The sequence below is a fragment of the Desmodus rotundus genome, chromosome 1 (assembly GCF_022682495.2).
Source record: "Desmodus rotundus isolate HL8 chromosome 1, HLdesRot8A.1, whole genome shotgun sequence".
Classification (NCBI taxonomy): domain Eukaryota; kingdom Metazoa; phylum Chordata; class Mammalia; order Chiroptera; family Phyllostomidae; genus Desmodus; species Desmodus rotundus.
In genome coordinates, this window is record NC_071387.1 from 69,949,669 (window position 1) to 69,971,355 (window position 21,687).

At 35.7% G+C, this 21,687-nt stretch overlaps 1 pseudogene; it reads right to left on the reverse strand.

Annotated features, from left to right (window-relative positions):
* Positions 1 to 6,280: 6,280 nt before the first annotated feature.
* Positions 6,281 to 7,062, reverse strand: LOC112302894 (small ribosomal subunit protein eS6-like; annotated as a pseudogene).
* Between the last annotated feature and the right edge of the window lie 14,625 nt (positions 7,063 to 21,687).

Sequence of the window (21,687 nt, forward strand, 5' to 3'; positions counted from 1 at the left end):
CATTTTAAATGCTAAAGTTGGGGAGGGGGCATAGCAAGGAAAATGCTAAAGATTTTGAGAGACTAATGTTAAGGATCTGAATTCTAGTTTCTTGATTTGCCAGAAATTGAAGTCAGTTTAGCTGCAGAGAAGAGTTTGGTTTCCTTAAGCTATTACTTTTTAGCTCTTTTTAGTTTTTTTAGAAGAATTTACATTGAGTCAAAAGAAGTCAAATGCATTAAAATGCATAAATATGCAATTCCTTCTTGCTTTTTGAAGTGTCCAATTAAGAATAATTTAATATAAAATGAAGTCAATTAAAGGCAAAAATGCTTAAATTAAGAGGAAATATTTTGAAAGTATATTGTCTTATGAAAGTAAACACTACATTTAAAATATGCATCCTTGCACTTGACATATTTATTCATTTTCTTCAGAATGTAAATGTTTTAACAAATGTTGCAAATGTAGAGAAATGAATTGACTCTACATCAAAGAGCAAAGAACTTAAAAACAGCAACAGGAGACCAGTTGTATTTAAGATGTCTGATATTGCTTCATGTCTGTATTAATAATGAAATATGCTTATGCAGTATTTCTCCTCATGGAAAACACTGCTGTCCTTATTCATATAAAAATAAAAATGAAGGGGGATCTACCTCCCCCTTCTGGGATGTGCTTTATGTGGAACTAGAAGCTTTATGTGGAACTGATTTGATGGGAAATTTTATACTTTCTAACCATCCTTTTATTCAGATATGCTCTTCACTATTTTTACCCCTGGAGTCCTGGATATTTCAGTGGTTTTGATAGAGTAGATCAGACATATATGTTTGCTCCAGAGCATTTAAACATACATTATTGATTCTATCTTTTGAAGGTGAAAATGCTTCTATAAGAAACTTAGAAAATAGGTCTAAATTGATAGAATTTAAAGACCAACAGAAATCCCTAGATAAGATTTCCACAGAAATAATTTGAATGTTGAATATTTCTTTGGTCATAACAGGTAATTAATGGCTTCATTGATCCAACAAAAAATTTTGGAACCCACTATGTGCTAGATAGCTAAGAAACAAAAAGAGTTAGGCCAAACCGTGTCTCATTCCCAGCCCTTCCTCTCCTCACTGCTGTCACCAGAGACTTCACAGTCTACTCAGTGCCAAGCAACTAAAGACTTTTAAGAATAATATGAGATGTGCCCTAATAAAGGTGGGGAAAATGTGCTTTGAAAGCACAGAAAGAAGCAACTAAATTTGTCTGTTGGGAATTAATGCAAAGAAGAGGGATTTTATCACCTGGTAAAGCAGCAGGAAAAAAGGCATCGGAGTTTTATCTTCCAGAATGAGAATTCTTTGTATGATGGATTGAGGACTTGGCAGGGTGGTAGTAAGGAAGTATGTCCTTTTTAGAGGCAATAACATGTGTAAAGTCGAGGAGCTGTGTTAGGACCTTGTGCTTTTGGAGTGCTCCTTGTGGTTTCTGGGCTCCTTGTGGTATGACAGAAGCCCAGGGTGTGTTGAGAGAGTGGCAAGTTCCACTGGAAAAGTAGGTAGAGATGAATAAACATTTTCATGACATCATAAGGAGTTTGAACTCTACTCTGTAGATAGTGAGGAAGGTTGAATGACTGATGATTAATATCAAACATAAACTTTAACATCAGGAAAATTGCAGCAAGGGAAAATAGGGCTTCTATGACAAAAGGTGACCACTGTTTTTCTCTGCCTTCAAAAAAAAGTGATCATCAACTAAGGCATTGCGGGTGACTGTTCTTTCATGTAAAAGAGTCTGGGAGATACTCTCTTGTAACTTATTGTGGCATTTCATAGTTCCTACCACCAGGACATAATTGTGTATGCTTACTCTCACAGTTTGTAATTAACTTTTACACCTCTTGTTGTATCCTCTTGGAGATGAAGACCTCCTTTCAGCAGCTTTTAATTCACTCAGAGGCAATTTTAAAGTTATCTCTTAGATTTTCCACTATAGACAACACAATTCCATCTCATTTACTTTGTTCCCCATGACTTCTATGTTAAAACCCTTTAAGCCATTTTGTTATTTTCTGATCTTTTCCAGTTTCTTGACATCTTTCTTATATGTGGTAAAACAAAAAGGTAGCAGAGTGTTTTAAAAAGATTCTAAGGGATGTTAAACCTGATATAAAAGATATGCTTAGTATAATGTTTAGATTTTTAAAGGAAGGTCTGTGTTGCTGGAATATACAATTTTTTTGATGTTTTGGTCATCCTTTTTCCTTTTTTATATATGTAGATAGAAATATTTTAAAGCAGTCTTGTTCTTTCTAGTAGTTGGATGATTTTTCTAGTAGTCTTTAACTCTATTCTTTATTCCCCTAGCTTTATTGAGATATAATTGACAAATAAAATTATAAGGTGTTTAAAGTATACAACCTAATGACTTGATATATGCATACATTGTAAAACAATTCCTTCTTTCATTGTTTAAACTCTATTATTATCTCAGTCAACAAGGTGTAATATAAAGAAGATTGGCTGAGGAGAACGTGAGTTCAAATCATGTTTCTGTAAGATGTATTGGAAAAGAGCAAGTTAGGCTAAAATGTTGTCCTAGAATAATTATGGAACATTCTCAAAAGTATCCTGATTTATGTGGCAACCTTGGGCTCTATCAGTTATTATTGTGTGCCTTTCTGACTCTCAGCTCCCTAACTGGTAAAAGGGCACAACAATATCCCCTTTAATTGTTTGGAAATTTCAATATTAGAAATAAAGTTTTTAGCATGGAGCCTGTTACACAGTAAATACTTTAGTTAAATAAGTCCTTTCCTCTTCTTTCCCTTTTTAAAAAAAAAACTATTAATGCTCTCATGAGGGACTCTGTACATTTCATTATCTAAATATCTGAGATAAAAACATGCTTGTGAAATTAATCCCTATACATACCAGTAGGAATAATGAACATTTTTACTATATTCTCAATCCAAGTCATTACTAAAGACATACATAGACATAAAGATGTAAAGAATAGTACAGACTTGTATGTACAATGGTTTGAACCAATAAGAATGACACCATACTCAGTCAAGCCTCCAGTTTTCAGGTTGCAGCCCATTAAAATAGGATTTCACAATGTATACTCTGAGGAACACTATTTTCCGTGGGTAGTTGATTAATATTATGGATGGGGATGAAGTGTTGTGGTCAAAGAAATTGTGGAAATGGGGAATGCTGTGCTAAATAAAGTTAAGGAGGATTATTTTGTAGGATTTCCCAAAGCCTTTAGCAAATCCATGGAGCTCCTTAAGAACTAATAGAAAACATTTGGAAAATACCAAGTTATTGAGAGCTCAGTGTCGCATGTTTTCCTGTCTTGGCAGAGTGTTCATTCATTCATTCATTCATTCAACCAACATGTATTTGGCCCACATCATTTACTGATTGAGGGCTTTATATGAAACTATATTATATAACACATAATTTTAGTTTAATATTTGGTAAGTTACTGAAGTAATAATTTAAAAATATCAATTTATTATCAAATATATATTAAATTCTATAAATATTTCTATCATTCTTATTTGGTGCCAAGAATTCAGTATTCTAGCAGTGGTTTCCAAACGTCTTGAATTGTGCCCTTAGTTCTTTGCACATGAAATACACTTGTTTGTTTATAAATTATATATATTTATTAATGGGTTAAAACATCACCTATTATAAATCAGGCACATAATTCATATGTTTTGAGGGAAGAAATGAAAAGCAAATAGAAATAGAGGTTCTAATATTTTCTCCCTGGACTTCAGTATATCACCTTCCCACCTCCAGGCTGTATGCCCTTCTCTTTGGAGACCACTGTCCTACTGGTAAAGGAGCAAAGGAGGAAGCAGATTTAGTCATGCTTCAGACTAGGAGGAAATACTCTTCTTCATCCATTATACTTGCCATTATTTATTAAAGAGTAAATTTAGGTTTGACATTATTGTAAGCTGTTAAGGAAAAAAGATAAAGAAACAAAATTTTTTGAATAAGTTTACTCGGATTGAAGGGAATGCACAATAACAGCAATATTAGTTTAGAAGGTGGAATTTTTGAATCAATTCTCTTAAGATTATCAAATACTTGTAGACTATCTCTCATATGCTAAGTAGGCATCAGGAGTAAGCCATAGCTCTCTTCCTTGAGAAGCTTTTGTAACCCCAGAGATGCCCACTTTAGCAGTGCTTTCAGGACAAAAGGGAAGATGACCCTGGAAAACTACTTCTTAATATTATACATATTGTATTTGAGTAGGACCTCTTTTTATCAAAGGATGGCTAAGAGGGATCCTAGAACTCTATTATTGTTCATGATTCTTATTTGTTCCTAATTTTATTTTATTTTTATATTTTAATTACAGTTGACATTAAATATGATTTTATAATAGTTTCAGGTATAAAGTGTAGTGATTAGACATTTATGTAGTTTACAAAGTTATGTCTCCAATAAGTGTAGCAACCATCTGGCACCATACACATGAGTCTTACTTGAAGCTTGTTCTCATGAATTCTCATTGTCTCTGGGTACTCCTTGTGTCCTTGTCAACTGCTGCCAAATTGTTCCCTCACCAGTGGTTCCCCATTTTATCCTTTGTAATGATTATCCCAGTATGTTATTTAGATACATTTTATTTCATCAAAACTCCAAATTCTAGTAAATGTCCACGTATAGTCTTGACTAGAATTACTTAAATGAATGTGATTTTAGATTTTTTTCAAAATGCATTTAATATCTTTGTTTCATCATGCACTCACATTTGTACATATATAAAAGTTTTCCTATTTGAGGGATGGATGTAACCCATAGAAGGGTTTCTCAGGTTTCTAGTTTTATTTTTCTGAAACATTTCACTTCAAATAGAGTTTTAATTGTATTGGCTCTAAGTGAATGCAAACCAAGTTAGTATTGAACCAGCAGATGGAAAAATTCTTATCATTGAGCAACTTGAATTCTTTTTTTTCCCTTTTTGCCATCTGGTATCTGTGCTCATATTCGAACATTAACCATTCAGGAAAAAGTTGTTTTCTGTATGTAATACTCACATGTTTTCTCTGAAGACTGGTGCTTAACTTTTCAGAAAAAAAGAAAAAGATAAAATACTACAAATAAAAATGGAGCCCTGAACTAATATTTGATAGTCACATAAAAGCTTAAGAAAATGCAGAGTACAAAGTCAGTCTAAGGAGATGCCATTTTCAATTTATTTTCATAATCTAATTCTGCATAGCTTGTAAAGGTTAATCTAAATCCAACAGAACAAAGCATGTCTACTGTTTACATGTTATAGGCACTGTGACATTATTTTAAATGCAGCGAAGTGAATACGGTCCTTGTTCACAACCTACTGATATTTTTTCTGAATTGTAGCAGATATAATTTTTATGTGACCCTCAAAAGGTACCTGTAGTAGTAAAATGCTTCTAAGAAAAAATCTAGAAAAGAATGTATAAGATTCATTTGAAAATAGGCACATAATGTATTAACTTCTAGTTATTCAAATAACCTGTGGTTCAACTTTTTCTGGATATCCAGCAATATTTCCATCACCTTCATGGTGAGGATGAAAGCCAAAGGAACTCACATAGTTTAAGTATTGTTTAAAATATAGCCTGAGGAAATATGTATGTAACATTAAAAATTTCAGCTGCTAAGAATCAAGCATTATATTATCTGATAGCAATGGCTTTTAGATTTTCTGGTGATTTTTTAAATAGGTATGAAACAATTCCTTCGTCTCTCCCTTCCTTCCTTCCTTCCTTCCTTCCTTCCTTCCTTCCTTCCTTCCTTCCTTCCTTCCTTCCTTCCTTCCTTCCCTCCTTCATCTTTCTTTCTTTCTCTCTTCCTTTCTCTCTCTCTCTCTCCCTCCCTCCCTTCCTTTCCTCCTCCCTTCCTTCCTTTCCTCCTTCCTTCCTTCATCTTTCTTTCTTTCTCTCTTCTTTCTTTCTCTTTCTTTCTCTCTCTCTCCCCCTCCCTCCTCCCCTCCCTCCCTCCTTCCCTCCCTCCCTCCCTTCCTCTTTCTTCCTTTGTTCCTTTGTTCCTTTGTTCCTTCCTTCCTTCCTTCCTTCCTTCCTTCCTTCCTTCCTTCCTTCCTTCCTTCCTTCCTTCCTTCCTTTCTTCTTTCTTTCTTTCTTTCTTTCTTTCTTTCTTTCTTTCTTTCTTTCTTTCTTTCTTTCTTTCTTTCTTTCTTTCTTTCTTCTTCTTCTTCTTCTTCTTCTTCTTCTTCTTCTTCTTCTTCTTCTTCTTCTTCTTCTTCTTCTTCTTCTCTCTCTCTCTCTCTCTCTCTCTCTCTCTCTCTCTCTCTCTCTCTTTCTTTGTTACTCTTAGAAAATCTCATTTTTGGCTGGACTCAGAGGTAAAGGCTCTCTGAGAGAATAGCCTATGTCTCTTGGCAATCTATTTGTTTCTGGTGTTTTTCTTGGCCCTCCTTCATCCTCTTAGCCAAAAGTTTAGCATACTCTGCAGCCTCTTCCTTATTTTTCTTAGTACACTGCTTCTTCAGGGCAATACGCGTATGTTTGTGTTGCAGGACCCATGGAGTAACAAGACGCTGAATCTTGGGTGCTTTGGTCCTAGGTTTCTTACCTTCTTTGTTTAAGGGTTTTCTCAAAACTTATTGGTGGACATCATCTTCTTTAGTGAGATTGCAAAGTTTATGGATTCTGCTAGCACTTTTGGGCCCCAGGTCATGAGACAAAGTAGTATCAGTGAGACCAGGAATATCTTTCTCCATTTTTTTTTTGGCAATGACCAAGTTGGGAGCACTGAGAGTGGCATTCACAGTGCAATGCTGAACAGATTTGCAGTCCTTCTTGGCCTATAACAGGAATGCCCCTTGCTCAGCAACAGGTTGACAGAGCCATGGGTTAAGACACCCTACTTCATGGGGAAACCTTGTTTGTCATTCCCACCACTGATTTGAACCACGTAACTCTTTGTTTCTTCACCTAGAGCATCAGCAGCAACTTCTGTGGCCATATGTTTACCATAAAAATTTGTATGTATCACCCACTTCAATGTGTATGTGGCAGCCAGTGGCTGCAAAAGAGACGTTCAGCTTCATACTGAAGCTGCTGAGCACCTCTGAGGAGTCACAAAAAAGAGCTCTCTATTCTTTCATGAGTTTTTCTCATGCAAAAACCATAAATAATTAATATGGTAGTTTTATTGTACTTCAAGACAAATTCTTGGTCTAGTTTAGATCTTTTAGTATGTGGGATACTTACTGTCACTTTTCAGATTGTCTTACCTTTGGGTAGACATTTTTTTTTAAATCCTCATCTGAGGATATTTTTCCAATTGATTTTAAAGAAAGAGGATGGGGAAGAGGGAAAGACAGAGAGAGAGACAGGGAGAGGGAGAGAGAGAGAGAGAGAGAGAGAGAGAGAGAAGGGAAAACAACAATGTGAGAGAGAAATATCTACCTGTTTCTTCCCATATGTGCTGTGACCACAATGTAACCTGCAACCTAGGTATGTGCCCTGAATGGGAATGGGACACCCACCCTTTTGTTTTACAGGATGATGCTCCAACCAACTGAGACATCCAGCCAGGGCTGGGTAGGCTTTGAAGACTATTTTTTCCATTTGTGGTTGGGTTTTCCGTTTGGATACTGACCAGCAATGCCTTGGTTGGGGGCTGTGTGGACCAATTTCAGAAATTTACTGTGTATGGATAGCTAGGACAATCCTACGAATCATTCTTTAGATTTAGAAATAATTTTTCACTGAAAAATCAGTTTCTGATTGACAAGTTCTGATTCAAAGAAGATTATAAATAACGCTAAAATTAGCACTTTTTTTGTATAAACTTGGACATTTGTCCTTCTGCTTAATCTAATTCTGGTTTACTCGGCTTTAAGACAGACAATTTCTCTCCTAATTGGTCTTTGAAATGTTGAGAGCTTTTGGGGCAGAGATGTACTCAGCTCACGTAATGGACAGAGGGCTGAGATTACTGCAGTAGCTACAAAGGAGGCCTCCGAGGGAAGCTGGGTTTTATTTCCTCAGAACACTTTTGTGCCTTGTCATGCTTGTTATCTTAATCATCTCTCAGTTTATTTGTTCGGCGCTGCCCACAAAGTTTTCTCTGCTCATTTCTGTCCTTCATGGACTCTGCCTACTTAGTTCCTACTACTTTTCTGGACTCATCTTCTTTAATAAAGATTTTCAACTTCTGTCTCACTGAATTCCCACTCTCTACACATCTTGCATTCACAAACAGAGTGTGTTGTTGGACCAACCTGTCACTATGCAGGAGACAGCACCTCCATTGCTTGGCTCCTTGTGCCAGGCCCACCTCCGCGGTTGTTGGTTTTCATGCATCTTTGAGTCAAATACTTACCTGGCATTAGAACAACAGCAAAAGCCAAAACAGTACCAAGAACATTGTTTATTGTCACTTGACTTGATTTCAGGAACTCAGATTACAGGAAATCTTCTCAGAAACAAAGACTCAGAGAAGTTAAATACTGAGAGAGCTAGGACTCAAAGTCAGCTGTGACTAAGTTTAAAACCCTTGCCCTTAACCACTAAAATATAGCAGAAGCCATGCCAGAGGGTCATGTTATTCAAAGCCTCTGCAAATGCATGCCCTCAGAATTTGCCTGTAGGGATGGTAGATGTTGTGTGACTTTTCAGAAGGGGACTTTTCACCAACAGGTGCTGTCTAGCACACATAATGTCTTGGCAGCACAATGGAAACCAGTATATCTATCTTATTAAACATATTTTCTTGGTGGATTGAGGATGTGCAGCAAAAACCCGCACTTCAAATTTCAAAGCACTTGTGTAATGATAGAAATAGTACTGGGTACTATTTGTAGGACATGGTGTTCGCACCCCGGTCCTGGAACTTACTGACCTTTACCTTTAGGACAAGTCAGTTAATCTCTTAATATTTTCATCTTTAAAATGGGTTGATCTCAAACTTAAAAGGGCAATTGCACAGACGTAATTTTTTTTAAAAAAGATTAGATTTATAATAAATGATTGGTATTTGATAGGAATTGAGTGTATTAATACCTTGTTTTTTACTTCTCCAAAAAAGACTGTTTCTGACCACTTAAAAAAAGATAAAACCTCTTAGTTGAAGTATAACACACAGAAAAAAGTACAGAAACAATGTGTTCAGCTGAATGAATTTTCTCAAAATGAACTCACTAGTGAAACCATCTCTCTTCAAGAAGAACACTGCTGGCACCCCAGGAGTCCCACTTATTCACTCCCTGCCTGGGTTCCTGAGCTTTCCCTTCCCCCCAGAAGTGACTACTGTTGTGACTTCTATCACAATAGATTGGTTGTGCTTTTGTATTTCTTTAGCTTTGTGTAAATGAAGTCATATATAATGTATTCTTCTGTGCCTGGCTTCTTTTGCTCAATTATGTTTGTAAGATTCATTGTTGTAATTGCATGTGGGTGTAATTTGTTCATTTTGAAGGCTGTAGTGTGTTTCATTATATGAATGTATCATTTTATTTATTTTAGAGTCTATGGGCATTTGGGTTTTTTTCCACTTTTCAGTAATTACAAATCATGTTGCCTTAACTGTTCTTGCATATATTTTTTGATTAACGTGTACGTGTTGAGTTGCTAGGTCACTAGGTGTGATATCTTTAATCTGTGTAGATAGATAATGCCAAGTAGATATTCAAAATGGTTTTCCATTTGCCAGTACTGTGTGATTATTTGTTGCTCCTCAGCTTGCCAGTCCTTGGTGTATAACTGCTAATGTGGTTAGGCTTTTTCCTGTGTTTGCTGGACATTTGGATATCCTTTTTCATAAAACTCTTGTCTACAGTCTTTAGCTCATTTTATCTATTGAGTTCTGGCCTTTTTGTTTTTATTTTGAATTCCTTTGTTTATTCTCTATAATAGCTCTTTGTTGATGATGTATGTTGCAAATATTATCTCCTCATCTTTGTCTTGACTTTTTTCTTAAAATATCATTTAATGAAAAGAAGGTTCTTAATTTTAATGTAGCCCAATTTATTAATTTTTCTTTGGTTAGTGCCTTTTTTTCTCTGTTTAGGAAATAACTCAACCTCAAAATCATCTAGAAGTTATCCACTTGCATTATCGTCTAGGAGCTTTATTGTTTTTATTTTCATATTTACTACTACAATCTTTCTGGAATGAATTTTTACATATGGCATGAGATAAGAGTCTAGTACATTTGTATATGTTTTTTTGATTCCATGTCCTCTCTCCTTAGTGGAAAACAAATGAGACTATGGCCTGAAAAGATATAATTCTTTCTTCACACATTAATGCCCTCTGTCACTGTTCTTCAATACAATACCACATTTTCCCCAATTTATACTCCATTTTTCTAGAGCTTATTTGAGACATAGGATGAGTTTCTTAAATAAAGTTTTAGTACTTTTGTTTCTTTTTGAACAAAAAACATTCTATAATACTCTTGAAGAGAACCGAGCAGTTACAAAAGATATATAGAGTGATTTATTCACAGAAATGTTGGTTATTTCTCCTTTTCCAAATTCCTTATACTGTCTTCTGACATTCACTCTCTGTCCCAGTATCACTCTTAGCACCTGAACATAATCAGTGATGACTTCTCTCCTGTTTTTGTGAGCAATATGACAGAAAGATTTCCCCATATTTTACAACAGAACTTGATAAGCATTGTGAAAACAGAATGATGCTTCTAAACTGTGTAGGAGAGCACAGCTACTTAGTGCCTGTTGCATTTTTTGTTTAGTGAAGAGCTTTTCTATGGCCAGTTAAACACATAATCACATCAAAGGCTATTTTATTGGCAGATATTCGATTGTAAAATAGGCATCCTTTAGATTTTTTTTTTTTGCTGCTTCTTTACTTTCCAAATCAAACACCGTTCTGAACTCAGACTCTGGGTTCATCAATGAAGATGTATTAGAGAATGCACATATGATATTGTAGCTTGCACGGATGCCTTGCACACATTTCTCACAGGCCATATTGTCATTTCTGCCATCTTCTGGGCCTCTGCTCCAGTATTTTTAATGTTAACATTTTTTTTTCTGTTTCCCTGAACAGTGGCATTTTTTTAAATTTTAGGTCAAAAAATACAAATTTATGTAATGATTTTTTTTTACTTTGCTTTCCAGAGTTGACAAAAAGGAAGAGCTATCCGAGGAACAAGGTGTAAGCAAGTCTGCCAGAGGCTAGATCCATCCATGATTTACATCCCTTCCTAACTCTTTAGGAGAGCCCTGTTTTCATGTCTCTGCACAGTTTGCAGTTCTTGAATGGCACATTAATAAAGGTGCACTCTAAGGAAGACAGGGAAAGGTCAACTAGTGCTTCCTAACAAGTTTAAAAAAACTCCTGACTTCTAGAGTTGTGTATGTTCACAGACATAATTCTTAAGTGCTCACCCTGCAACTTAGTCAAGAATCATGTGCTTTTTCTCTAGTAGTGGCCTTTTAAAATGTCAGTAACTTTGTTCATTCCTAACCAACTATTTTCATACTTTTAAAGCATGAACCCATACTGTTCATATGTATTTTTGTATTTGGATATAAGATATATATGTATGTATATTTAACCCCACCTTCTTGTAAATATATATATATTTACAATCACACATACACATGCATACATTTACCTATGACTTTCATTCCTGGGAACAATATCATTGTTCTCATTACTTCAGTGTTTTCAAGATTGGTAAGTGTTAAATGCTAGTGGTAAAAAGATAAGACAGGGATCCTGATTTTAAAGATATTCTTATCTGGTAGAATAAGTATGCTAATCAAAAGGTAAGCGATAGCCTACAGTACTGATATTCAGAAAATACTAGTTAGGATATAAAAATTATGGTAAAGATGTCCTGAAACATTTCCTACCCCCAGGTTCTGACTCTATATGGCCATGTTCTAGGTGTGAATTTGTGGTAAAGAGAGGATCACTGCTACCAAGGTACTCACAGTCAATATACTATACTTTCTCATTTTGCATAGATTCAAAATCACAAACCTATAAACGCAGAACAGGTAAATGTTATTCTTATCTGACTGAGATTAATCTCATTGGTTTGATATACTATTTTCCTTTATAACTTCTTGGGGTTGAAACACCATTGTATCCAGGACTTTAAATACTTTCTATTCTGGTATTAGAGAAGTTGGCCACCCTTATTGGAATTGGAAATGAAGTGCTCATAAACAATCACTCTTTTATTAAAAGAATGCCAGGTGGAAAGTTCTTGCTTTCATTGAATTCTGTGTAAGTATGGCTTCTACCAGACAGTAAATGGTATTAGATCTTTGACACCATTGCATACCTGGTATGGTGTTTGATGTAGTGATATAAAATTAAATGTGTGTTATTTTGACATAGTGTGATTTTTTCCTTTTCTTTTCTTTCTTTCTTTCTTTTCTTTTTTTGCTAAGCAACTGTCAAATGGATGGATTGTTCATGTTAATATTTTGTAAGGTATAGAGATTTAAATACACTAAGAGTAAGCATGGACAACAGCAGAATATCCCTGATCATTATTATTAAGTGTCTCATGGATTACTATATAAGGGCAAAGATGCCAGGTTTTTGCAAATTAATTATGAATTTGATGTAATTCTTTTCAAAATCTCAATGCATTTTCTGGAACTTGATAAAATCATATTAAAATTTACCTAGAAGACAGAAAAAAACAGAGAAAATATTGACAAGATGGTGGTGGAATAGGTGGATGTTACATTTACTTTTTCCCAAGATCAAACTGGAATTACAACTAAAATGTAGAACAATGAACCTGAATAACCAACTGAAGGCTAGCTAAAGAGAAGTCCTATAATTAAGGATTTACAAAGAAGCCACATTAGGACTGATAGGAAGGTCAAAGACATATAAAGTTTTGTACTTGCTCCCAGGGAAGGCAGCTGATGTTTCAGAGGAATATGTCAGTTGCCTGAAGAGTGTGGGGTTTCAACCCCATGCTGAGCTCCCCAGCTTAGAGCATCATAGCCAGGAAGAGGCACACATATAACATCTGGCTGTGAAAATCAGTGCCCATCATTTATCTTAGGCTCCTTTGGAGGGAGAGTGGGGCAGACAAGAGTTGTGCAAGGAGATACTGGGGTTTGTGGCTCTGGGGAGCGAGCTGAGGGAACAGTCACTGGGAACTCTGTGCTGAGTTCCTGCCCCACATTGTAGATGCCATCTTGGGTGAATTATGCCCTTCCAAACAGCATCAGCCTGGGAGAAAGCAATAGACTCACCCTTTGGAATGTCTGTTGTGCCTCCCTTTGGGCTTGTGCCCTGCTAAGGTGTCAGTTACCTGGGGCAGTATGTAGAGGTCTGAGCAGACACAAGGGGTGTCAGAGACTGAGTTGTGTGGCTTTGGGATGGGGGTCATTCTCGCCACTTTTCTGTGAACCTGACTGGCACCTTCCCCTCACAGCATATCCCCTAGCCCCACTCCCCTGCCTCTCTGTGGCCCTACCTTCTTGACTCTTGGTAGCTCAACCCTGTTAAGTCTGGGCAGAATCTGGGGCACGGGCCACCATCCCCACCTTCCACCAAGCCTGACCATCACCACCCCATCTCCCAACTGCTAACTCCCGGTGACCCCACCCTGCTGAATCAGGCTCTTGGCAGAATCTGAGACAAACTGTGCTGTGTGACTGTAGGACAAAGATTTTTATCCCATGCACACCTGAGTGGTGCAGAGCCCTCCTTCACTGGGCCACATTTTGGTCTGTTTGGGCCTGATAAATTCTGCTGCCCTCACCCTGATGACTCCCTGAGACCCAACCAACCACAGATATGTGAGCGCCCAATGGCTGACAGCTAGACTTGGTGTATACCCTGGGATGTTTGCTGATTGGCCTCAGACCCAAGACTGGCATGAAGTTTGAACCTGTATCAATCTGGTAGGGGTGCACACCACTCACACCTACCTGGTGACTCACTGAAGACATGCAACTTGAGTACTGCCAGAGGCCTTTTCAGTAATGGTCTAACAGAAAGCTGTCAGGTGTAGGCAGGTGGAGGTGGATCTCAGGGTTCCTTGGAACTTTTGCTGATGTTCCCCTGGGCTCAGTGCTAGTAAAAGCCACACAGATAAATCTTTCCCGGGCACACCTAGGCACAGCAGAGGTGGCTATAAACTGTGGATCACTTTGTAATTCCACATAGATTGCCCAGGGCCAGTCACAGGCAACATTTGATATTGACCTGCACCAGAGTCCCTCCCAAGAAGTTTCAGAACCAACCCAGTGGTCAGCTTCAGACAACATCAGAGAAAGAGCCAAATAGCTCTCCAAAGGGAGATCTCAGCAGGCTCTAGGGCACCCTGAGGTGAATTTCACTCTATATGTTCAGCATCTGCACAGCAGCTCTTACACAGTTGTCATGGCTGATCCTCACAGTCAGCCAGACTTAAGGTTGGCTCCCAGACTAAATTATAAAAGGAAGGATCACATACCCCACACAGGGAAAATTCCTGGAGAACCCACAACAGATGATAAAGGGGACTACACTACTGGGTCCCTCAGGATACCTATTAGATAGAAATAAACACACAGAGGCAGCCAAAATGAGGAGACAAAGAAACATACTCAAAATAAAAGAATAGGAGAAATCTCCAGAAATAGAGCTAAATAGAATGAAGGCAAGCAATGCCCAGATATAGAGTTGAAAAGAATGCTTATAAAAGAGTGATCAAGGAACTTAGTGAGAACTACAAGGAATTTAATGAGAACTACAGCAGCATGAAAAAGTACATAGAAACCATAAAAAAGAACCAGTCAGAAGTGAAGACTACAATATTTGAAATGAAGAATGCACTAGAAGGAACAGTAGTTTGGATAGGTTGGATGAAACAGAGGGTTGAATCAGCAATTTGGAAGACAAGGTAACAGAATACACTGAAGTACAGCAGCAAAAAGAAAAAAAGAATTAAATAAATGCTAATAGTTTAAGGGACCTTTGGGAAAACATGAAGTATACCAACATCTGCATCATCAGTGTACCTGAGCAGGAGAGAGAGAGAGAGAGAGAGAGAGAGAGAGCAAGCACACAAGGGATCAAGAATGTGTTTGGAGAAATAATGACTAAAAACTTCTCTAACATGGTGAAGGAAATTAACACACAAGTTCAAGTGTTCAGAGTCCCAATCAAGTTGAAAGTAAAGTGGTCACACCAAGACACATCATAATTAAAAGGGCAAAGGTTAAAGACAAACAGAAAATCCTAAAAACAAGAGAAAGACATTTATAAAGGAGCTTTCATTAGACTGTCAGTTGATTTCTCAACAGAAACATTTCAGACCAGAAGGGACTGGCATGAAATGTTCAAGGTGATAAAAGCAAGGACTTACAACCATGACTACTTTAAGCACCAAAGCTATCATTTAAAATTGAAGGAGAAATAAAGAGCTTCCCATACAAGAAAAAAAGAAAAGGAGTTTGTTACCTCCAAACCATTATTACAAGAAATGTTAAAGAATCTTCTTTAAGAAGAAGAGAGAAAAAGAACAGAAGAACGTAGTTCAAAGAATAAAATGACAATAGGCACATACCTATCAATAATCACTTTAAATGTAAATGGCATAAATGCTCCAATTAAAAGACATAGGATCACTGAATGGATAAGAATACAAGACCCATATATATGCTGTCTACAAGAGACCTACCTAGGATGACACATGCACATGGTCTAAAAGTAAAGGAATGGACATAAGTTTTTCATGCAAATAGAAATAAAAAAAACAGGGGTAGCAATACTTATATCTGATGAAATAAACTTTAAAACAAAGGCTATAGTAAGACACAAAGAAGGACACTACATAATGATGAAGGGAGCAATCCAGAAGAGGATATAACCCTTGTAAACATTCATGTGCCCAACATAGGAGAATCTAAATATGTAAAGCAAATCTTGATGGGCATAAAGGAAGAGATACAAAATAATGCAGTCATGGTACAGGATTAACACCACATTGACATCAAAGGATAAATCTCCAGATAGGAAATCAACATAGGAACAGTGGCCTTAAATGACACACTAGACCAGATGGATATAATTGAAATCTTCAAAACATTTCACCCCAAAGCAGCAGAATATACATTTTCTAAAAGTATACATGGACCATTTTCTAGGACTGACAAAGTGATAGGACACAAAACAAGTCTCAATAAATTTAAGAAAGCTGAAATCATATCAAGCATCTTCTCTGACCATAATGGTGTGAAACTAGAAATCAATCACAAAAAATCAATGAAAAACACACAAAGACATGGAAAATAAATAGCATGTTACTGAACAATAAATTGGTTAACAACAAGATCAAGGAAAAAAATCAAAGATACCTTGAAACAAATGACAATGAGAATATAACCCCAAATCTATGGGACACAGCAAAAACAGTTCTGAGAAGGAAATTCATAGTATTACAGGCTTACTTGAAGAAACAAGAAAAAATTCAAATAAACATTCTAACTTTATACATAAAAGAAATAGGAAAAGAACAACAAACATAGCCCAAAGTGAGTAGACTAAAGTAAATAGTAAAGAACTGAGCAGAAATAAATGAGCTTGTCTAAAAAAGAATGCAAAAGATCAATGAAAACAAGACCTGTAAACAAGAGATTACACCAAAGAAACTGACACCAAAGAAATGCAATGTATTGTAAGAAAATATTATGAAAAACTATATGACAATGAATTGGATAATCTGGAAGAAATAGATAAATTCTTAGAAACAAAATCTTCCAAAAGTAAATCAGGAAGAATCAGAAAATCTGAACAGAGACATATAACTTAATGAAATTGAAATAGCAATAAAAAAAACCTCCCAGCAAAAGAAAGTCCTGAACCAGATAGCTTCACATGAGAATGTTACCAAACATTCAATGAACTAATATGTATTCTTTCCAAAGTATTTCAAAAAAGTTCAAGAGGAAGGAAGACTCCCCAGCTCACTTTATGAGGCCAGTGTTATCCTAATCCCAAAACCAGATAAATACACCACAAAAATTGAAAATTATAGGCTAACATCCCTGATGAATATTGAAGGTAAAATCCTCAACACAATTTTAGCAAACTGGATCCAGCGATACATTAAGAAGATCATTCACCATGGTCAAGTGGGATTTATTCTTGGCGATGCAGGGTTGGTACAATATCTGAAAATTGATAAACATGACACAGCACATAAACAAAATGAAGGATGAAAATCATATGATTATATCAATGTTTGCAGAAAAAGGTTTTGACAAAATCTAGCACCAATTTATGATAAAAATTCTCAGGAAAGTGGGAATAGAGGGGACATCCCTCAATATAATACAGGCGATATATGACAAACTCATAGCCAACATTATATTCAATGGACAAAAACCTAAAAATGTTTCCCTCAAACTCAGGAACAAGACAAAGACATCCACTCTCACCTGTCTTATTCAACATAGTACTGGAAGTCCAAGCCACAACAACCAGGCTAGATGAAGAAATAAAAAAGGAAAGTAAGAAGTAAAACCATCATTACTTGCAGATGACATGACAATGTATATAAAGAACCCTAAAGATTCCACAAAAATCTACTAGAAGTGATAAATGCATTCAGTAAAGTAGCAAGATACAAAATAACTATCCATAAATCACTTGCATTTTTATACACTGATAATAAACTATCAGAAAGAGAAACTAAGAAAACAATCCCATTTACAATTGCAACAAAAAATAACACCTAGGAATAAATTTAAGAATGTTAAAGACCTGACTCAGAACATTATAAGACACTGAAAAAAGAAATTGAAGAAGCTACAAAAAAGTGAAAGCGTATACCATGTTCATGGATAGGAAGAATTAATATCATTAAAATATCTACATTACACAAAACAATCTATAGATTCAACACAATTCCTATAAATATACCAATGACATACTTTACAGAACTAGAACAAATACTCCAAAAATTTATATGGAAACAGAAAAGATCCCAAGTAGTCACAACAATCTTAAGAAAGAAGAACAAAGTTGGGGGAACCGATATCAAACTATACTACAAAGCTATGGTAATCAAAACAACATGGTAGTGGCATAAAAACAGACATATAGATCAATGGAACAGAATAGAAAGCCCAGATATAAACCCATACCTTTATCATCAATTAGTATTTGACCAAGGAGGCAAGAACATACAATGGGATAAACATAGTCTACTCAATAAATGGCGCTGGGAAAATTGTACAGGTACATGCAAAACAGAAAGAAGGAAGGAAGGAAGGAAGGAAGGAAGGAAGGAAGGAAGGAAGGAAGGAAGGAGGGAAGGAAGGAAGGAAGGAAGGAAAGAAAGAAAGAAAGAAAGAAAGAAAGAAAGAAAGAAAGAAAGAAAGAAAGAAAGAAAGAACAGAGAAAGAAAAAGAAAAAGAAAAAGAATCTAGATCACTTTATTACACCATACACAAGAATTCAAAATATTTTAAAGGCTTAAATAGTAGATTTAAAACTGTAAAATTTCTTGAAGAAAACATAGGCAGTAAAATCTCAGACATTTCTTGTAGCAATATGTATTCTGGTATATCTCCTTGGGCAAGGAAAACAACAGAAAAAATAAACAAATGGAAGTATATCAATATAAAAAGGTTTTGCACAGGAAAGAAATCACCAACAAAATAAAAAGACGGTCCACTGAATGTGAGAACATGCTTGCCAATGTTCTGATAAAGGGTTATATTGAAAATTTATAAAGAAGTTACATATGGTATTTGTCCCTCACCACCTGGCTTATTTCACTTAACATAATGCTCTCCAGTTCCATCCATGCTGTTGCAAAGGGTGTAAGCTCCTTCTTTCTCTCTGCTGCGTAAAATTCCATTGTGTAAATATACCATAGTTTTTGGATCCACTCGTTTGCTGATGGGCACTTAGGTTGCTTCCAGTACTTGGCTATTGTAATTGTGAGAAAAAAAAAAAGAAAAAAAAATTAAAAAAAAAAAAGACCAGTTAAATACTCAAAAAAAAAAAGTTACATAACTCAGCACCAAAACAATAAATGATCTAATTAAAAATGGACAAAAAATCTGAATAAACACTTTTTCAAAGAGGACATACAGATAGCCAATAAACATAAGAAAAGATGGTCAATATCACTAATTATCTGAGAGTTGGAAATTAAAACCACAATAAGATGTCACCTCACACTTGTTAGAATGTCTAGCATCAATAAACCAATGAACAACTAGTGTCGTCAAGCAAGTGTTGAAAAGGAAACTCTTGTGCACTGTTGGTGGGAATGCAAACTGGTGCAGCTACTGTGAAAAGCTGTATGGGGTTACCTCAAAAAGTTAAAAATGGAACTGCTTTATGACCCAGTGATTCCATTTCTGGGAAGATATCTGAAGAAACCCAAAACACTAATTCGAAAGAATATATGCACCCATATTTTCATTGCAGCATTATTTATAATATCCAAGATTTGGAAACAGCCCAAGTGCCAATCAGTAGGTAAGAGGATAAAAAAGCAATGGTACAGTTATACAATGGAATACTACTCAGCCTAAAAAAGAAGGAAATCTTATCTTTTGTGGAAGTATGGATGGACCTATAGAGTATGAGTATAAGTGAAATAAGCCAGTCAGAGAAAGACAAATACCATATGATTTCATGTATATGTAAAATCTAATAAGCAAAATAAACAAATGAAAATAGAAACAAACTCATAGATACAGAGAAAAGATTGACATCTGTTAGAGTGGGTGGTTTTGCGGACTGGGTGAATAAGTTGAAGAGATGAAGGGAAAAAACCCTCATAGAAAACTGCATGGTGATCACAAGAGAGAAAAGGAGGTGAGGGAAGATAAGAGAGGGTACAGGAGGGCTAAATAGTGATGGGAGGAGACTTGACTTGGGGTGATAAACACACAATGCAGTGTACATATGATGTATTAGGGAATGGTACACTTGAAACCCATATAATTTTATTAATCAATGACACCCCAAAAATTCAATAAAGAGAAAAAATAAACAATATATTGATAAGAGAAGTAGTAATGGAAGGCCTGCCTCATGAGCTATTAAAAACTACATTAATTCAATGGTTAAAAACTGTGTTGGCAGCCCAATTTATGCATATATGTGTGAGATTTTAATAAGTATATACATGTGATATAATATGTATTTACTTACATGTCTATTTACCTATTAAATCAAAGTCCTATGTTCAAATTTATCTCTATATATCTATCTATAATCTATGTATATTTGTACCATTTGCCAGGAAAATATTCAGAAACCATATAAAAATATCTACAGAATTTTAATGAGTGTTGTAAAGCATTATTAAATCATGTCTCTACATGGGAAAAGACTTGCAGGACAATATAAATTTCTTTTATGTACCTTGTAGTACACTGCCGAGTACAAACAGTATTCAATGAATGTTTCTTAAATGAATGAATATTAAAAATTTGTGGCACTTTGTAAACAATTATTGAAAGGATTATAGCAGCATAAGATGTAATTTAAATAAGTATTAACATACAGAAAGTAATGGTCAGGATAATTGGGAAAGACATTTTATTTTAGTAACTTGTTACACATCTATTTGGAAAAGGTATGAAAATATAGATGAGGAAAAACTATGAGGTTTGTCCAAACATTACATCTTGGTGTATGAGTAAAATAACAAAACTATAAAAAAATAGTAGCTTGGGGAAAGGGAAGAGGTCATATAGATTCAGCGGCTGGATTAAACACTTTCTGTATATTCTCATTGTTTGGTAGGAAGCGTAATGTCAGCCAGGAAGGATCTGGCATATCAGGTATTACATTCAAAGCAGTAAGAAATTGGCAACAACAACAACAGATTTCTAAGGGAGAAAGAAATTTAGAGTAGGACTTAATGACTGTTCCCCTGGTAGATGATTCATCAAAATTCTTTTCAATGTAATTATTCATGAATATGGGAATTCACCTGCAGTTCATTCCCAGTAATCAATCCATGCTTTTTTTGTTAGATTCATCCCTCATGGGTTTTGGATCACTATGCTTGACTTTGCCCCAGTGATGTAGAGTGTTCATTATTCATTCCTGTATTACTTCATAAATGTTTATTTAATATTTATGAAATGCCTACTAAGTGACATAACAATGTTAAGTGCTGCTGATTTAACAAGAAACACAACCTGGCTTCTGCTCTCTCAAACAATGAAGATAGGGAGTACTGGGAGGACAGACTTTGATATGTCCAGAGAACATGGTATGAGGGCTGAATAGTAGCTGGAGAAGTCGTGCGCATACCATAAAATGTGTGTTGACTACATAAAATTTAAGTTATAATAAAGAGTTGAGACTAAATTGTAGAAGAAACATGGCACTATTGGAGGTTGTCAAGCAATGGAAGAACACACATGTACTTGTGTTTTAGAAAGAGCATTTCATCTACAGCACTGAGTGGAAATTGGTATGAGACAAGCTTGGAAGCTGGAAGAACACTGGGGGCTTCTGTAGTAATTTAGACAGAAGACATAGTTTTAATAGGGTACACAGATTACACACTTTTTACAAAAAAGAATAGAAAATTTTGAATCCAAAATTACGCACAAAGTTCTAGAAGAGGATTTAAGTTAAGACTCATGAGTTCTTTCCTAGATTTATCTCTAGATGCAGAGAAGTGGCATTGATGTCTGAACCGTAGTGGTAACAATGGATAAAGAGAAGTGAATGAATGAGAAAATTGGAAA